Source organism: Dipodomys merriami, unplaced genomic scaffold, assembly GCF_024711535.1.
Source record: "Dipodomys merriami isolate MVZ:Mamm:240054 unplaced genomic scaffold, mDipMer1.0.p SCAF_34, whole genome shotgun sequence".
In the NCBI taxonomy this organism is placed as follows: Eukaryota; Metazoa; Chordata; class Mammalia; order Rodentia; family Heteromyidae; genus Dipodomys; species Dipodomys merriami.
In genome coordinates this window covers 16,450,515-16,469,585 of record NW_027204937.1, presented here as the reverse complement: position 1 = coordinate 16,469,585, position 19,071 = coordinate 16,450,515, and the positions used below count along the sequence as shown (strand labels likewise).

The 19,071-nt window shown below is 36.6% G+C and overlaps 1 long non-coding RNA gene across 1 annotated transcript in view; it reads right to left on the bottom strand.

Moving 5' to 3' along the window:
* The window catches only part of LOC138803467 (uncharacterized), a 30,568-nt gene that overhangs the window by 454 nt on the left and 11,043 nt on the right, over positions 1-19,071 (bottom strand). The window contains exon 2 of the long non-coding RNA XR_011364948.1: positions 174-246. This is a non-coding gene — a long non-coding RNA (uncharacterized lncRNA). The remainder of the gene's footprint in view (positions 1-173; positions 247-19,071) is intronic.

The window sequence follows — 19,071 nt, the reverse complement described above, 5'->3', positions numbered from 1 at the left end:
CCCCTCCCCCTCAATTTAAAAACATTTGGAGACAGAGCTACAGAGGAGTTAATTAAAATTTAAAGAAGCTGTTAAGGTGGGTCCATAATCTAATAGGCAAGAAGAAGCTTGAGAGCTCTCTCTGTTCCTCAAGGGGAAAAAAATCATATAAGGATGCACAGAAAAGATGCCACCTGCATTCCAGAAGACAGAAACTTCACTGCCAATTCCATCAGCATGTTGATCTTGAATTCCCAGCCACTAGATCTGTAAAAAAATATAAATTTCTGCTGCTTAAGCTGCTCAAATACCATAGTATTTGTTATGGCAGCCCAAGCACAGGGCCATAGAACAAGTAAAACTGCAGCAGGTCTTTGAAAGCATTATAAATTCCCTGAGAGACTTTCATTATTTCCTATACCACCTTCTGAGATGGTAGAGCAAAAGCAAAACAAACAAACAAACAAACAAAAAAAGTGTTTAAAGCTTTATCATGGTTTGAATCTCAAGTAAATTTTTGCTTAACATTGTTTCCTCTAAGACTTCAGACAAATAACTGCACCAAATCTCAGCTTTATCTGCAAAATGGGAATAATAACACCAATATTGCTTGCTTTACAGGGTTATTGTAATAAACAAATGAAAGGATGGTTTTAAAAGTACACAATCCAGATTACAAATATTCTTAAGAAAAAAAATTCTGCTTAACCATCTTTCTCCAAGAGAAAACTCAGATAGAGAATAACGTAAGATTTTTTTTTTTGGGGGGGGGGGTCCAGTCGTGGGGCCTGAACTCTGGGCCTGGGTGCTGTCCCTCAGCAGTTCAGCTCAAGGCTAGCACCACTTGAGCCACAGAGCCACTTCCGGCATTTTTTTTTCTGCTTATGTGGTGCTGGGGAATCGAACCCAGGGTCTCATGCATGCAAGACAAGCACTCTACCACTGAGCCACCTTCCCAGCCCCAGATTTTTTTTTTTGGGTCCGGTCGTGGGGCCTGAACTCTGGGCCTGGGTGCTGTCCCTCGGCTCTTCGGCTTAAGGCTAGCACTCTACCACTTGAGCCACAGTGCCACTTCCGGTTTTTTTCTTTTTGCTTATGTGGTGCCAAGGAATCGAACCCAGGGCCTCATGCATGCAAGGCAAGCGCTCTACCACTGAGCCACCTTCCCAGCCCCCCCAGCTCGAGATTTTTATACTTATAAAAAGTACAATGCAAGGCAGGGCATTGGTGGCTCATGACTGTAATCCTATCTATTGAGGAGGGTGATATGTAAGAATCACAGTTAGAAGCCAACCTAAGTAGAAAAGTCCATGAGACTCTTATCTCCAATACTATAGCTAGAAAACTGGAATTGGAGTAGTGGCTCAAAGTGAAAGTGCATTAGTCTTAAGCAAAAAAAAAAAAAAAAAAAAAGCCCAGGGATAGCACCCAAGCCCTGAGTTCAAGACCCATGACTGGAAACAAACCAAAAAACATAAAAAAATACAGTGCAACTTCATGTTATTAGCAAAAATTTTCATTAGAAGAATATCAATAACAGAGCACTTTGTACTTTGCACAAAGAAATCTAACTGGAAATAGAAACAAGTGTGAGATATCTAGAACATGGTACAACTGAATAAAAATTTAAAAGGCAGCAGGGCACTGGTGGCTCACACCTGTAATCCTAGCTACTTAGGAGACAGACATCTGAGGATCGTGGTTCAAAGCCAGCCGGGGGCAGGAAAGTCCTTGAGACTCTTATCTCCAATAAACCACTCAAATAATTGAAGTGGCACTGTGGCTCAGTGGTAGAGTGCTTGCCTTGAGCTGAACAGCTGAGGGACAGTGCCCAGGCTCCGAGTTCAAGTCCCATGACCAAATAAATAAATTTTATATATATATATATATATATATATATATATATTATAGATAGGAGCCACTATATTGAGTCTTTAACTTTTATTTCCTGCATGGAAAACAGGAAATGTTTCTTGTCATTTCTATTTCTCCCTCCTTTAATCCTGTTATTCATGCTAAAACTTCAAAAAATAAACATAGGCTATCTACAGGTTATCATGTTTTAAATATTCATAGAGGCTGGAAAATACAAAAGAAATTATAGTCTTCCATACATTTACAGATGAGGTAGAGGAGGAAGATGTACAAAGGGGTAAGTAAGGAGTGATGTTTATCCCAGAAATGAAAACTAGAAAACAGGAAAAAAAAAGATGCATCAAATATAATCTAAAGACCCATTAAGAATTCTTTCAGTGTGGATAAAACAAAATCTTATGCCAATATGCAGAGCTCAAAATGGAAGAAATGGAAATAGAACACCTGCTTACTGTAGTCACCAAGAACAAACTATAGAGGCAGGGAGACTGACTAGACTGGTCTGGAATGCACTTGTCAGCCTCTCTCTTATTTGCAAGTATTTCTAGCCCCTTAACTGATTCTCTGCTTCCAGCTCCTCTTCATTTAGTTTTACTTCATTTGGAGATAAGTGTCAGGAGATGTAATATTCCTCAGGGATGATCCACCAGAAAGGGGGGAGGGGTAGCAAACTAGGCAATCCTTTTCTTAAAGAAAGCAATAAATCCTGTCTCTTCCAAGCAGCAGATGTGAACAAAGAAGAGGAAGTGGATCTCCCCTTGGCAGCTGTCCCTCCCCCACTTCCTTTGTAGTAATTATATGCCTGTATGTGCATGCAGAGAGAAGAATCCCAGAAAACATCAATATTTCCTTTAACAAGGCAGCTAGCAATGAATGGCTAATGAAAATGCAGAGGCTGTAACTCCCTTTGTCCTCCAGGCAGTCTTAAATAGACTTAAAACTACGTAAAATGTGTATTCTTCCTTACTATGTAAGTAGGGCTTATAGAGATATGATCCACAGCTTAGAGGAAGTGGATAGATTTTAGAACAGAGTGGTTCTAACATAACATGGATCTAATAGTATCACATCATACTTCCAGACAGACATATATAGATCTGATATTATGTAATGATTAATGTTACATTATCATTCTAATTAGTATTTTTTTTATTGTTTTTTTGGTACCAGGCCGATCTAGGAGCTTGAACCCAGGGGCTGAGTATAGTCCTTAAGCTTTTTTGCTTTTTTGCTCAAGGCTAGTGCGCTACTATTTGAGCCACTGCTCTACTTCTGGCTTTTTTCTCCTTATTTTTTGGTGGTTAACTGGAGAAGAGATTCATGGACTTTTCAGCTTGATCTGTCTTTGATCTGTGATCCTCAGATGTTAGTCTCCTGAGTAGCTAGAATTACAAGCATGAGCCACCAGTTGTCTCCTCCTCACTTTCCTCCTCTTTTTCCTTCCCTTTTGTTTTTTCTTTCGGCAGAGTCTGATTATGTAGCCCAGGCTAATCTAGAACTTACAAATTCATCTTCTCCAGTATCCTGAATACCTGGATTAGAGGTGTACAAACCCAGTTAGTATTTGGAATAAAGATGATTAAAAACTAAACTACTAAACCTAGAACTACCCTATGATCCAACAATACCACTCTTAGGCATTTAACTAAAAGATTACAAGTCAGGATACAGTAAGGATATTTACTGCAGTATTCATCATGGCCAAGTTATAGAAACAGTCTCTTTTCAAGTAATGAACTACATGTGCTGGCTTCAAATTGTGATCTTCCATACTCCAGTCTCCAGAATAGCTACTAGGATTACAATCATAATTTGACAGCAAAAAAGACTGAATATCTATTAAGTCCTTCTTATGTCCCAAGGACGATTCTAAATACTTTACATGCATTTTTTTCAATTAAAAACTATTTTAAAAGTCAAATACTATTATCTTTATTTTAATGATGAAGAAACCAGTACAGAAAGAAGTCTTATAATTTGCTCAGTGTTACAGAGTTAATAGGGATGATGGGATTCTCAAAAAATGGAATTTGGCCCCATTTCTTATCTCTAAGGCAGCTTTTCTAGAAAAACTCAGTTATTTGGTATGACTTAGCAGAAAAGCAATCTTTTGTCTATGTATATGTGGAGGTGAGAGGTTCTCAGTTTAGACCACTCTACTTTCCTACCTGAACTATAGATCACATCACTGTAAAGTCTTCCAGAGATTCCAAGTACCTTATCAAGGACCACTTAGACCTACATGATCTGAACTCTACCTCTTCAACCTTAACTCCTGTTACCAGCTCTCTCCATTCACTGCTCAACACAGGAGTCTTCTTAGCCTCTGTAGGAGGCCAACCTCTTAATGTCTTTACATTACTGGCTATGTTTCATTCTAGTATTCATATGGCTAGTGTCCTATCTGTCAGAGTCTCAGTTTAAATATCACCCCCTCAGAGAGAACCCTTTCCTGACCACTCAATCTGAAGTAGTTATGTAGACCTCCTCTATTACATTACTCTTCAAATTAGCCACACAGCAGTTAATATTACTTAATATTTTCCATTTATTTGTCTCCCTCACTGGAGCCTTGTCTTTATTATTTATTCAGCAATAAATTCCACATCTGGAATTGTGCCTTGTAGAGAGGAAACAACAATTATTTACAAATGAAATTAATTTATGGTAGTCACTAAGAAAAAGACACAAAACTAAACATCAAAAGGACCAGAAGGAATGCAGTGATTACACTTGAAAATTTTAATTTAAAACCCATAAGTTGATTTTTAAAAGCATTTTTTTCTTTCTGTATAAATCAAGTTTTGTTGGAACACAGCAACATATTTATGTGTTTTCTACAATGGCAGAAGTGAATAACTTTAACAGAGATCCTATGAACTACAAAGCCAAATATATTTCTTATCTGGTCTTTTTTTTTGGTAGGGGAAATCAGTTACTTTTAAAATTGTTATTATAAAGGTGATGTACAGAGGGGTCACAGTAATATAAGTAAGGTAATGAGTACATTCCCTTTTGGACAATATCACCCCCTCCCTCCCTCTCTCCCAGTTTTCCCTCCCATCCCCCCCCCCAAATTGGACAGTTTATTTTTAACAGTGTCTAGTAAGTACCACTGCTGCATTTGTTCACCTTTTGTCCCTTCATTTCTATGAAGAAAAAAACTCGTAAAATTAAAAAAACAAGCTGGATACTTTAATATCTGTAAACTACTTTGAAATTTGACAAGATTATTACATAAAGGTACTGAGAGAACAGAAGCAATTGAGTGACAATCATGAATATAATTTAACTTTTCACAGAAAAGGTGAATTTTCTTTTTTTTGGGTCCGGTCGTGGGGCCTGAACTCTGGGCCTGGGTGCTGTCCCTCAGCTCTTCAGCTCAAGGCTAGCGCTCTAGAAAAGGTGAATTTTCTGAAGTCTTTTCTGAATAGTCTTTACAACTTATTAACAAAATCCATGTGACACAAAGGCAAATTCTATCTGAGTAAAAGCCATTTAAAAGTCATGGGTAAATTGAGAAGATTAAAAATGGTTAAATATGGTTAGCCCAGTGAGCTCCCTTTCCATAGCTTAGCATGCTCCTTTCCCCTCTCCCCAGCTTAGCATGCTCCCTTCCTAGGCAACATTAGGCAGTAAATAATCAGCGTCCAACCCCCCTTTGCCTTGAGATGGCACTCCTCTGGGGCAGCTACCACCCTAGAAGGCAACAAGATCCCCTCAGAGTGACCTTCAGGTCTGGGCAGCTGCAGGGTCCCTTACCTACTACTGGGCAGCAGCTATAAATCCTAGTCTGCCATGATGAAGCCCTTGGCCCTCATGTCTACACCAAGATCTCCACTTCTTCACCCTTTCTAGCCCCTCCTAAACTTCCCAGGTTAAATAGGTCACCTCAGACAATAGCCGGCACTTCTCACTCCTCTCTTGTGAGAAGGAGTCTTGCCAGTCCCTTTACCAGCAATAAATCTTTTCATTATTCTTTGTACCTGGATGTCTGCCTGGTTTTCTGGCAAAGTCTAAAATACTCTAACAATATGAACACACAGCTATGTAAAAGCATAAAAAAATCACAAAGAATGTCACCAAAGAGCCATCAGATCTTTATAAAGCCTTTAAAATTTGGTCCCTGACTACTTCCCTCTTCTCACTTACTGATCATCTTCTCCTCTTTCCTTTAAGTTATTCTGAATGATTTGGAATCCCTCAATTCATCTGCAGTAAGGATCCTTTCTCATTCTACTTCCAGATCAACTTGTTAACTTATAACTCATTCTTGATAGTTTAATAAAGAAATCAATTAATCTGTTCTTCTTTAGCCTTGCTAGCTTTTTGATAAACATTTTCTTTTCTATGCTGCATTTATATTTGACTCATATTTAAAAGAATTTAAAAGCTACATCCTAACTGTTTATGTATCTCTACTCTTTATCTGAAGGTAAAGTTATGAGGATGTCTTATTCAATATCCTTAAGGATCTTGTATACTGTCTGACATTAGTAGGCTCAGATATATGTTAAATTTTAATATACACAAAAGCCAAATTATTATTTGAATTCAGCAAAATGTAAGTTTCAAAAGGAAAAAAGCCTGAAATTCTTTAGCTGAACAGTGTGCAGTAATTGGATTGAACTGAAGGTCCCTGCTAGTACTCTATGCCCCAGCTGGGCCTCTAGAAGGCTAATTACTTTCATATTACTACTGTGGCAATTTATTAATGAGCTCAATGATAGCAAAATAAATGGAAATGACAACTCTGGCAACTAACAACTCATATTTATTAGTAGAGCTAATTTGTCACTAGCAGTTCTATAGGCAAGCCTTCTTAACCTAAAATAATATATAAAACAGTCTATGACAAAAAAAAACACAACATTCTATGAGGGGCTGGGAAGGTTCAGAGGCCCTGGGTTCAATTCCTCCATACCACATAAGCAGAAAAAGCCAGAAGTAGCTTTGTGGCTCAAGTGGTAGAATGCTAGCCTTGAGCTGAAGAGCTGAGGGACAGCGCCCAGGCCCAGAGTTCGGGACCCACACCCCCTCCAAAAAAAATTCTATGAAACCATAATACACTGATATTGGCAGTGAAGAGAATGCACAAAGTATATGCCCTCACTAAGATACACAAATAATCTGGGGTATAATGTCACATGCCTGCAAGCCTGGGAGGCTAAGGTAAGATAGTAAAAAAACAGTCTCCAAAAACAAAAGAGAAAAAAAGAAAGAAAAGAAAAAGAAGAAAACAGAGACAGGATTTAATTTTGGAAAAGGAATTCAAAACTGAAAAACAGAGATATTCATAAATAATGTAAAGTGCTCAGCATGTAATTCATCATTTGTAAGTCAACTGACTGTCCTAGTTTTGACTGAAGTATCACTGTGATTTGGTAGCTTTATACAATGGAGGCATGAGTACAAGACTATACATGAGGAAGAAACTAGGATCCACCACGAGGCATTCTGGTAGAAGAGCTATAAAACCAAAGCCATATCCCTTCAAAAGTTTGATGGCTTCTTGGTACCAGGGAATCCCTACTTAGGTCTGATTCCTAAGAATAAAAAAAGCCAAATCATAGGCTGTTAACATAAGGAAAGTAAACTTTTTAGTCCAATTAGACAAAAATACAGACTCTAAGGGAGAAAGAAATGACAGGAAGTTATATGAAGGTTAAAAGAGATACTTGGTATTCATTGCCTACACTAATGATTACAAGACTCAAAATAATACTTTGATTCCTGGGGATGTTGTAAAAGTTCTAAAAGTGGGTGTCTTAAGAAAACAGAAATATATTCTCTTACAGTTCTGGAGCTAGAAGTCTGAATGAAGTCAAGGTGTGTGTAGGGCTATGTCTTCTCTGAAGCTTGGAAGGAAAGATTCCTATTCACATTTTCTAGTTCTAGCACCCGGGGAAAACTAATACAGATCTAAGAATTAGAGTCAGTGCTGCTCCAATAAGTACTTAAAATGAGGAAATGGCTATGGAATTGAGTAAAGGAAGGGCTAGATGAACTTTAAGCTATTTGATGAAAAGTGCCCATATTTATTTGAAGGATAATTGAGTAGCTAGTGTGAGCCATCGAGTTATCTGGCTCCATCACTTTATCTTAACAAGGCTGCAAGAAATCATTAACTGAAAATACTCAGGAGACCAAAACTCCCACAAACCCTGAATCCAGATGCTTAAATACAGTGAAAAATCATAAAATTCATGAGTTGTTTATTTATGTTATTTCTGTTAGATAACACGTCACCCTCAAAAGCCATCAATGAGCCAGGCACCATGGCAAGGCTGAGATATGAGGATCAATATTTGAAGCCAATCTGAGCAGGCAAGTCCATAAGACTTTTATCTCCAATAAACTACTCAAAAAAGCTGTATGTGATGCTGTGGCTCAAGTGGTAGCCTTGAACAAAAGAAGCTCAGGGACAAGTGCGCAGCCCAGAATTCAAGCCCCAGGACTGGCAAAAAACAAAAACAAAAAACAAAAACAAAAAACCCAACAATAACATAGAGAAAGACGTGAGAGTGAAGAATAAAGGCCAAAATTGGATTCATTAAAACAATGGGCAAGAGTTAGACGAAAATCTGAATGAGCCAGGTGCTGGTGGCTCATGCTTGTAATCCTACCTATTCAGGAGGCTAAAAGATGGGGATTATGGTTTGAAGCTAGCTCTAGCAGGAAAAGTCTGGAGCTATGGTTCAAAGTGGCAGAAAGGTTAGGGAGAAAGCGAGAAAGGTTAGGGACAGAACCCAGCTCAAGCTCCACAACTGACCAAAACAAAACAGAACAAAACAAACAAGTAGAAGATAGGTATTCAGTAAAGAGATGTAAAGTGTAAAGAGTTCAATCACTCTAACAATCACTCTAATACAGTTGAAAGCCTAGGCAACAGAACAAAATAAGTTGTAAAGAGGTTATCAGGGGTTGAAGATAAAGCAGAGGAATCAGAAGAGTCAAGGACATTGAATAAACGCTCAGAAGATACCAAGAGGTCATGCAATAATTTGTGAACTCTGCCAAGACCAAATCTACATATAATGGGAATAGATGAGAGTGAAGAATTAAAAACTAAATGCATCGAGAACCTATTGAACAAAATAATAGCAGAAAACTGTCCCAACCTCAAGAAAGAGATTCTCACCCATCTGATAAAGGCATACAGAATTCCAAGCAGACAAGCTCAGAGAATTTAGACACATAGTGGTCAAATCCCTGCACTGCAAAAAAAAAAAAAAGTTATGATATGTTCAAGTGACAAAACAGGAGTGTGTGTTTGTGTGTGTGTGTGTGTGTGTGTGTGTGATATGTTCAAGTGACAAAACAGGAGTGTGTGTGTGTACGTGAGACTGTTCACTACATAAGGGAAAATTTAATTTGTATATTCAATGCAATGGGAAGACACAGGGAATTTTGCCCAAAGAACTGACATGATCTGTAGCAAACCTACTGGTAGGGGATGGAATGCTGAAGAAACATGGAAAACATTTGGAGTTGAAAAAGTAATGCAAAAGAAGAGTTATGGTGGCCTAGAAAAAGGAAGCAGTGAGAAAGAGGTTTGGAAAGATTCATTAACTATATAGGATACAGTTATCTTTTTTAGTTGGTCATGGGGCTTGAACTCTGAACCTGGGCACTGTTCCTGAGCTCTTCAGCTCAAGATGAGCACTCTATCACTTAAGCCACAGCGCCACTTCCTATAGGATACAGTTCTAATGGTTATCAGCAATAACCTAAAAAGAAGAAAAGGTAATCTCAGAGATAAATCCCAGCTTTCAGGCCTGGATAAATAAATTAGGAAGTTCATTCATTGAAATGAATCACCTTAAGTGCTTATATATGGGTATATATGTAGTGCTCCGGGACTTGAACCCAGAGCCATGTACATGCTAAGCACTATTCCACCACTAAAGTACATCCCAAATACACCTAGACTTTTTTTTCAAATTCATGATAATTGTAATTCCTGTATTCCATTTCCTTGGAGAGCATAGTTCAATGGATTGGGGGGGAGGGTTATACAGTTTTTAATTTTTTTTTTTTTTAGGTCCGGTCGTGGGCCTGAACTCTGGGCCTGGGCGCTGTCCCTCAGCTCTTCAGCTTAAGGCTAGCGCTTTACCACTTGAGCCCCAGCGCCACTTCTGGCTTTTTTCTTTCTGCTTATGCAGTGCTGAGGAATCGAACCCAGGGCCTCTGGCATGCCACTGAGCCACCTTCCCAGCCCCTACAGTTTTTAATTTTAAGTCTTGCCAAGTGATTCTGACAATAAAGGTTTGAAAATGATGTAAACTAAAGCAGAGTAGGTTCATATAACTTACAACCAAAAGACTACTTAATGATGGGCTGGGAAGTTGGCTCAGTGGTAGAGTGCTTGCCTTGCATGCCTGAGGTCCTGAGTTTGATTCCTCAGCACCACATAAGCAGGAAAAAAAAGCCAGAAGTGGATCTGTGGCTCAAGTGGTAGGGCACTAGCCTTGAGCTGAAGAGTTGAGGGACAGCACCAGGCCCAGAGTTCAGGTCCCATGACTGACTAAAAAAGAAAGAAAAAAGATACTTTATGATTCAGAAATTGATAATATGGAAGGACAGTGGTACAAATAGTACTTAAAATATAGAATGGGCTGAGAACAGCAAAGTGTGGAGATCTGAATATCATTTTGAAAGACTGGCCATCCTTATAATGTGAAGCAAGTCAACAGGTCAAAGTCAGTGGTAGAAAGATTCATCATTACTAGAAGAGGCTTGCAAGAAAAATACAGTGATATCTGTATTAACTTAACAGGAGCTTCAATAATGTCCTAAGGATGTGGCTCAGGTAGTAGAACACTAGCCAAAGAGTGAAGAGTCCCAGTCTTGGACAAGGAAAAAAGAAACTGATTAATATAAAATAGGGGAGATTCAAAGTATTTAAGAATCAGTATAGTCTGAACATCATTCAATCAGAAAGATATATTGACCAATTCAAATAAAAGCCAGTTATAAATAACTTGGCTATACTACTTTATATTGGAGAATATTATTAGCCTTGAGGTAAACTGGTCAATGTGAAAGCACTGTGAAGGAAACATCATTTTTCTTTAAAAAGGTTCATTCTTTCTACAGCTTGCACTGGAGCCTTGCTGAGTGGGAAACTACTTTGGGATTAAAAAAAGTATAAGCAAAAGCACAAAATCAATGAGTACAACAATAAGTACAATTGTAATGCAGACACCTCTCCCAGCACCTTATTACATATTCCTTTCCTGATAAAGAAGTGATATAATCCAGAAATAAGGTACTGGTAACTAACACCTCTGTACCTCAGGCTCTAGTTCAAATTAAGTGAGTGAATAGAATCCTTCTTTTTTGCTTCATTCTATTTGGGTTTATTTCTGCCTTTGTAACTAAAAACTGAAATATACTAACAGTATTTAAAAGCTAGAACAATGCTCTCCCCCTCTCAGAACAATCACTAGGTGCCAGTGGCTCATGCCTATAATTCTAGTGACTCTGGAGGACTGCAGTTTGAGGCCAGCCTGGGCAGAAAAGTTTGCTAGACTCCCTTGTCCAAAAGGGCTAGCAAAAAGCAGGACTAGAGGCATGGCCCAAGTGGTAGAGTGTCAGCTCAGTGTGAGATCCTGAGTTCAAACCTCTGTGCAATAAACAAACAAATCCTAGGGGTAAGACTTTAAATCTACTGGAACAATCTCCAGGTCAGGCTCCTGTTGTTTTCTACTAAGTTCCATATGATGTATGTGATCAAACAAGTGAGAAAAACTAGCTAAGGTTAAACTTAACATTCAACAGAATCTGGTTGTTTCCTCCCATAGTTTAGGAAACAGTGTCTTGTTCTTTTGCAGGGAAACAGAGAGAGGACTTTTTAAGAATATTTACTTGAAGCATACTATAAACCTATCACTGTACAAGAAATCATGAAATGTGTTTGAGGTGGTGGGGGGTATGGATATAGTGGTCATATCAAGTTTAAGATGTCATCTTGCCTTAATAAAATTTTGTATTAAATTTGTAGGAAGCCAAGACCTACCAACAAAGCTATTTGTAATATATAGTCAGATACAATGTATTTCCCTTTCAATATAAGATATAGGAGCTCACAAATGAACAAAATTAAGCATAATAAAAACATTTCATTAATTCAACCTAGGATTAACCTAACATGATTGAGATACTCATTATATAAGCGTTTATTGTATTAGGTACCTAAATAGCTTCAGAAATGCTATCAAATTAGTAAACTATCTCAATTAACATTTTTCTTTTCTGCTTAATAGTTTACTTACATATTATTAGAGTATTAACATATAAATATAGTGTTAGTGTTGAGGATACAGAGTCAATAAAATCATTACTTAACATTTCCCAAAAGAATGGAAAAAGATATTCCATTCAAATGAAATTAAAAGTTAGTGGGAGTAGTTATTTCTAAACAAAATAGACTTAAAAAACAATGTAAATAATAATCAAATTAATTCAAAGAAAGACATAACATGCATCTAATGCTGGATTACCCAATTTCTCAAAACAAACATACTTTTACAACTAAAAAAAGAAATGGGATCTAATAAATTGATAGTGGGAGGCTTCAACATTACATATTCATAAATAGATCACTCACTCAAAAATTCAATAAAAACATTAAACTAGGTTGAAACATTAAATCAGAACAAATGATCCATAGTTAGATCGAATGGACCAACATTTACAGAATGCATATTCTTTTATTTAGCATTTTCTCTAGAACAGACCATAGGTAAGAAGTCTCAAGAAGTTCAAAAAATGAAAATAATATTATGTATCTTCCTTGACTACAATGAAATAAGGCTATAAATTAACAAAAAGAAAACTTAGAAACTATACAATTTTAAGGAGTCATTGAAGAATCAAAAGTCAACTTAAAAAAATCTTGAATAATAAAAATGGAATTCGTTCAACATGTCAAACCTTAAGAGATACAGTGAAAATAGTACAAAGAAGGAAGTTTATGGCAATAAAAACATATCAAAAACAATAGAAAGATTTCATATAAACAACCTGATGATACAATTCAAGGATCTAGAAAAGCAAGAGCAAATCAAACCCAAAATTATAAGAACATAAACAAATGCAATGGAGACTTAAAAAATACAAAAAAATTAAACAAAAAGTTGTTTTGAAAACATAAACCAAAAAAAAACAACAAGCCTAGACTGACAAAGAAAATGAGAGAAAATGCAAAGAAATAAAATTAGAGATGAAGAAAACATTATAACCTATACTACAGAAATAAAAAATGTTGAAAGTACTTGAAAAAAATTAAATGCTAACAAACCAAAAACCTAGAAAAAATGGAGCTATTTGTGGACACATATGACTTATCAAAATTGAACCATGAAGACACAGAAAACCTTAGACCAATAATGAGCCAGTGAAGTTAATCAGAAATTAAAGGTCACACAAGAAGAAAAGCCTTGAACCAGACAACTTTACTGCTCACTTCTAACATATTTCTAAAAAAAGTACTAAACCAAATTTCCTAGCTATTCAAAGGAACTGAAAATGAGCGAACCCTTCCCAACTAATTCTGAGTGAGGCAAGCTGTACTAAGCTTGATACCAAAATTAGAAAAGAATACAACAAAAAATGACAACTACAGACCAACAGACGTAAAATTTCTCAACAAAATAAACTGGCGAATCAAGTCCAACAACACAGAAAAAAGATTATTCACATGACAAAGTTGTATTTATCCCGGGGCACAAGATGGTTCAGCAAACATAAATCAATAAATGTGATCTATCACATCAAAGATTGAAAGATAAAAATCACATCATCAACAGATGAAAAAAATGAATAAGCATTTAATAAAATTTAACATCATGTCTTGCCAATGAACACTGAACAAATTAGGATCATACACTTCAATATAATAAAGGTTTATATATGAGCACAGGCAGCCAACGTTATACTGAAGCTTTCAGCTTTTCCCCATTAAGATTTGGAACAAGACAAGAATGTTCACCTTCATCACTTTTACTCAATTTAGTGCTAAAAGTTATAGCCAAAGCATATAGGCCAAAGACAAAAATAAAGCCATAAAAAATGGAAAGGAAAAATTTAAATTAGCCCCACTTGGAGATGATATACTTAATAATATGCCTAATAAATATATTTAATAATATACTTAATAAAGTCTCCCCCAGAAGACTACTAGAACTGATAATTCAGTAATGTTATAGCATATAAAATAAAGTTGTATTTTACACATCAATAATGAATTTTCTAAGAAAAAATCATAAAGCAATCATAAGAGTTACAAAATAGCACATAAATAACAAAGACCAAACTTAACAAAGGAAGTGAAAGACCTCTACAATAAAAAAAATTTAAACAGTTGAAGACATAAAAAATTATGGAAAGTTTTCCCAGATTTATAGATTGTAAGAATCAATATAATCAAAATGTTCATAGTATTCAAAGAGATCTAAGATCCAAAGCAAAGATTCAAAGCAAATGACCATTAAAACGCCAATGACATTTTTCATAGAACTGGGAAAAAATCCTAAAATTGATATATAAGCACAAAAGACTGAGTAGCTAAAGTAATCTTGAGCAATAAGATCTATGGATATACTACTCACAATAACTGATTCCAAGACATACTATAGAATAACCAAAGCAATAACAGTGATTCCAGCCCACATATGTACAGCCAAATTGACTCCCAACAACTGGATATCCATAAGTAGATGACTGAAACGATCCTTACCTTTCACTCAGTATAAAAATGAATTTGAAATGAATCAAAGACTCAAATGAAAGAGCTGGAACTCTAAACTGCAAGAAGAACGTTCAGGGGAACCATTTCAAGACGTTGGTATAGACAATGATTATTTGGGATATAACTTCAAAAGTACAGGGTTGGAGAGAGAAAGTTTATTTTTACTTCATTTTAGAGGTTGTAATTCATGACTACTGTCATCATGGTGGCAGTGGTGACAGGGAAAGCTACTCAACTGATGGTAGAAAGCAGAATTGGGAGGAAAAAGAAGTTAGTGTTCCACTATCCCTTCCTTTGAAGACATGCCCCCAATTACCCAATGACCTTCTACTAGGCCCTATTTCAGAATAGCACTAACCTGGGGACCAATTTAACACATGGGTCTTTGGGTAAAGTTTAAGATTCTAACTATAACATCAAGGACATTTCTAGGTTGACTATACTGTTGGGTAAGATACAACATAGTCAGAAAATACATATGTTACTTCTTAGAAGCACTAATAAGATCTCAAAATTACATACTACTGGAGATATAGAAAGTACACTGAGGTTGAAGTCAAGCTGTTCTAAATTTGAAAATTGGTCTTATTACTTAGAAAATTAGTCTTATTACTTAGAAACTACATAATCTTGGCCAGATACTATGATGACAATGATGATGATGATGTAGTTGTACAAAGGCTTTACAATTCCATGAGTCAGGTTATGAGTACAACGCTTCTTGGTCAATATTACTCCTTCCTTTGTTCTCCTCCATTTTCCCCCTCTCATCTCTACCCTCAAGTTACACAGTACATTTTTTTTTTTTTTTTTGGTCCGGTCGTGAGGCCTGAACTCTGGGCCTGGGCGCTGTCCCTCAGCTCTTCAGCTCAAGGCTAGCGCTCTACCACTTGAGACACAGCGCTACTTCCGGCTTTTTTCTTTTTGCTTATGTGGTGCTGAGGAATCGAACCCAGGGCCTCAGGCATGCAAGGCAAGCACTCTACCACTGAGCCACCTTCCCAGCCCCCACAGTACATTTTTTACATAATGTACATTGAATATAATGACTACATTTACTCACCCTTCCTCCCTCTATTCCTGTGCCTTCCCACCCATGTTGCTACTTCCTGGTATGTTTTGATAGACAGCACATTACTTTCTCAGAAGAGTTACACCTTTGAATTCCTCCCCTAAGTATACCACCCTTTACTTGGTTTGTGTGTAAATGCATTAAGCCCGGTACATGTTATTATGGATAACTGTATTTTATATCTAGCTTCCACATATGAGAGAAAACGTGTCATTTGTCTCTCTGAGCCTGTCTTACTTCACTTAACACGATTTGTTAAAGGTCCATCTATTTCCCTGCAAATAACCTATTATTCCTGGATAAGTAAAATTCCATTGTATAGATATATACTGTTTTCTTGATCTACTCATTCATTATACGTTATCTGGGCTGTTTCTGTAACTTGGCTACTGAGAACAGTGCAGCAATCAACATGGATATGCAAATGTCTTTTTGGTATCCTGGCTTGAGTAGATGCCCAGATGTGGTATGGCTGGGTCACAGGGAAGATCTATATGTTTAGTTCTTAGAGGAATCTCCAGATTGCTGTTCCAGAGTAGTTGTACAACAGTGCAATAGGTTTCCTTTCCCCCCAACATCCCTGCCAGCATTTGTTGAATTCATGATGTTGCCCAATGTAACTGGGATGAGATGAAATCTCATAGCTGTTTTGATTCCCATTTCCTTTATGGTCAAGGATGTTGATCGTTTCCTCATGTGTTTATTGGCCACTCTAATTTCTTCTTATGAGAAGTCTCTCTAGCTCCTTTGCCCATTTACTGATTGGGTTATTAACTTGGAGGGGGGATAGTTTCTTTAGCTCTTGTATATTTTGTATTAGGCCCCTGTCCTTTGCTGTGAAGAAACTTTTTAGTTTGGGGTAAACCCATTTGTCAAGTCTCTCTCCTATTTGCTGTATCCTAGGATTACCTTAAGAAAATTCCTGCCTATGCCAGTAAGTTCTAATGTTTCTCCTACTCTGTCCTGTAGTAGTTTCAGTTTCAGGTCTGATATTGAGGTCTTGGATCCATATTAAGTTGATATTGGTGCATGGTGTCAGACAGGGATCCAATTTTAGTTTTCTATCTATGGACATCCAGTTTTTCCAACACTAATTATTGAAGAGACTTTTTTCCAACATATATTTTGGCTCCCTTATCCAATGACTATAATTATATTGTTTTTATTTGTGGGTCTTCTACTCTGTGACGTTGGTCTTCAGGCCTATTTTCATTTGGCCAGATATTTCTAAGTCTGTTTATATATAAAATGGATTTAATAATACCTTTACAACAGTAAGTGAAGATAATGTTTTCATGTTGCCATGTATCTCTCATATTAAAAAATTATTTCGTATTTTAGTATAGTAATGTACCTGAGATACGTGCTTTGAATATATTCTGGACCAACACTATATATGTGTATATATATTAACATATACTAACATGTATATATATATATATATATATATACACATATATATACTAACTATATACTAACATAGAAGAAGTTGGTTATATATATGATAACTAAATGAATTCTGAAACAATTTCATATGCCTTTAGTTTTTATTTTGTTTCTTTTGTTTGAGAGTCTCTATATGTAGCTCAAGCTAGTCTCAAATTCCAATTTGTAATACTCCTGCCTTAGCTTTCTGAGTGCTAGGATTTTGAGCACATGCCACCATTCCCACCTGTCTTTGTTTTTTCATGTAACTAGTTGTTCATGCATGGTATATACCTGCCATACAAATAGTTAATTATCTTCCATTGGATTTCCTGGACTAAGAGTCAAGAGTAACAGATTCCAGATTTTATGACCCTTGCCCAATCACTTATTTTGGAGGGTTTCAGTTTATATACTGAACAATATTAGATTAAACAGTTAAAGAATTTGAATTGAGGGCTGGGAAGGTGGCTCAGTGGTAGAGCGCTTGCCTTGCATGCCAGAGGCCCTGGGTTCGATTCCTCAGCACCACATAAGCAGAAAGAAAAAAGCTGGATGTGGCGCTGGGGCTCAAGTGGTAGAGCGCTAGCCTTAAGCTGAAGAGCTGAGGGACAGCGCCCAGGCCCAGAGTTCAGGCCCACAACTGGACCCCTCCCCCCAAAAAAAGAATTTGAATTGAAAAGAAACCTTAGAGGTTATTTATTACAACCCCATTGCCTAAGTCACAGAGCCAGTAAGTGACAAGTTGGGACTCCTTACCATCAAGCCACATAACAAAGTCTACAGACTGTGCTGCTTATAAGGTCTTTTTCATTTTCTTGTCTGTGAAATATTTGAGATCTACTTATCTTTAGAATATAATCAAATTTTGGATAAATTCTAAATCAGCAACAGGATAAGTTCTATTTTATTTAAACCAAAGGTATAGAATAATAGACAAAATTGTCAATATTAATCCTAATTAAGAGAATCTATGAGTATAGACTGCAAAGCATCAAAATTCTTTTAACCATATTGACACATAAAGAACTTATTAATCAAATACAATAGATTTATTTTGAAAAGTTCCTGACTTCATATTACATATTAAATACAACTACAATCATTATCCCACAGAACTGATAGCTTGAATCACTAATTCTCTAACATATCTATATCACCATTATCTTAACATCTTTTACTGTACCTTAGAGCACAATGATTTGTAATTTTTTTAATATTTCTATTATCTTCCTATTGCCTTCTATACTGCTGTTCTTGTTTTTAAACTCATGATTGTTTCCTTAGCATTCAAAATACAACTTTCCCCTTATACTCTGGCCCCAGACTTGCAGAGTTCAAATCTTGGTTCTATCACTAGACATTGTGTTGAAGCCAAGTAAAATTCTATGTGTCTGGCTATAAAGAAATGCTGTATTATTGTTCTCCTTCTTCAACTGCATGTCTTTGACCTCTTCTACTCCACCAAGTGTTTTCTACTCATTCAACAGGTCTTCACCTCCTAAATGAAAATTCATTTTTTTACATTACCACCCCTCAACCATTAAAATTTAATTCAATGTTACTCTCTGTGGAGGCTTTCCAAAGATCTTCCTCCTCAACCTTGACAGTTGTTCCTGCCCAGTGTTCTCATAGTACTGTGGATACAATTTAACCCAAGCATTTGTTTAGGCCGAAAATAGCATTTGAAATGGCCTTAATATGCCATCTCAGATTTATAAAACCAGAAATTTTATGCTATTCATCTTAATACCTCTTTACTACTGCTATTCTCTTCTCTATATTACATTCATAGCAAGGGTTATATGCGATTATTCTTTTAAAATAATGCTGGGCAGAAGTAGCTCATGCTTGTAATCCTAGCTACTCAGGAGGCTGAGAACTAAGGACTGTGGTTCAAAGCCAGCCTGGGCAGGAAAGTCCTTGAAACTCTTATCTCCAATTAATCACCCAAAATCAGGAAACA